The sequence below is a fragment of the Mus musculus genome, chromosome 19 (genome assembly GCF_000001635.26).
Source record: "Mus musculus strain C57BL/6J chromosome 19, GRCm38.p6 C57BL/6J".
NCBI classification, from domain to species: Eukaryota; Metazoa; Chordata; class Mammalia; order Rodentia; family Muridae; genus Mus; species Mus musculus.
In genome coordinates this window covers 41017564-41019134 of record NC_000085.6, presented here as the reverse complement: position 1 = coordinate 41019134, position 1571 = coordinate 41017564, and the positions used below count along the sequence as shown (strand labels likewise).

Below are 1571 nucleotides of genomic sequence, written 5' to 3'. Positions count from 1 at the left end.
CTTTTTAAATTTTGAGTAAAAATTAGATTTGATTTAGAAGGTTATAGAGACAATAGTTCAGCTTGCATCATGAGCCAAATATCATAAACACATCTATGCAAACTACATGTTTCCGTGGTGCTCAGGAGGTCGACTCCTTTCAAATACATTCAGGGGCAACCTGTTGCTTCACAGGCGAAGAAGTAAATTTTCACACTGCTGGTAAGCTGAGGCTCCACTAGAAAAGGTAGAGAAGGAACTGGGGAGATGGATTGTGGGTAAAAGCACTGACCACGCAAATTTAAGGACCTGCGTTCGGATCCCCAGTGCCCTTGTAAGAGGCCAGGCGTGGCTACTCACACCTGTAACCCCAGCACCGTGTGGGGTACAGGCAGCAAACTGCTGCAGCCTGCTGGCCAGCCAGTCTAGCAAAAACAGTGAGTTCCAGGACATTAGAGACCCTCCTCCTGCCTCTATATTTGCACACATGGGCACATGGACTCATACATACACCATGAACACACAAATAATAATAAAATAGCAAATTTTCATGAGTATAATCATCTTTTTGTTTGGTTTTATTTTCTTTAAAGTTTAATACAACATAATCCCCAGCTTCACTGAGGTGGCTGACCGCGTCCATGACAGAAGCCACCTCTAAACTGGAACTCAGTTGCTAAGCCAGCCCCAGCCTCAGCTTTCTTGTCAACTCCAGGGAGCACAGTACTCCTTCTGTAGGTGTCTCTGTCTGCCTCCCCTCTTGGGAATCTTGCAGGTCGCTCACCCTCTGGACCTTTAAGCTGAGGCCTGCCAGTCTGGGGATGGCTGCGGAGCAGGGTGGCGGGCACGATCTCCAGAGGGTGGTGCATGTAAGCTCGGAGAGAGTGTGGATGCCCTCATTTGTAAGGTACCAGTAGAAATGTCTCCAAGCAAACTGCTCCTTCACGTAGCCTCTAGACTTGAGAGCCTACATGGCCTTCATTACACGAAGGTTGGGCACATTCCTGTCTGCCAGCTCAGGGTGTTTGGGCATGTGGATCTTTTTGGGTGACCATCACGCCTTCCTTAAAAAGGAGTTCATAGATGGCAATCCAATTCTTCTTACACATTACCATCGCTGCAGCTGCCGAGTATAATCATCTTAAAAGACAGAGGATCCAGGACAATTTCTGCTGAGGGAAGATGCCACAGCCCTGATTGGATAATTACGTGAATTTCATTTGCTATCATATCCAGGGTCATTATGCCTTCTCCTAAATTCAGGCAGCTCTAATAGAAACACTACAAACCAGATGGCACAAGCAGCAGTTTATCTCATGAGTCTAGAGGCTGGGAAGTCCAGGAGCAAGGTGCCAGGAAATTATCCCCGGTGAGGGGCCAGCTTTTCGTTTCCAGATGGCCCTCATCCCACTAGATCAGTGGCTCTCAACCTGCGGGTTGTGACCCTTTTGGGACTAGAATGACCCTTTCACAGGGACTATCTAAAACCATTGGAAAACACAGATATTTACATTGTGATTCCGAACAGTAGCGAAATTACAGTCATGAAGCAGCAGCCAAAATACTGTTATGGCTGGGGGTCACCACGACAT

General features: G+C 47.2%; 1 pseudogene; it reads right to left on the bottom strand.

Moving 5' to 3' along the window:
• On the bottom strand, positions 561-1111 carry Gm4269 (predicted gene 4269; annotated as a pseudogene).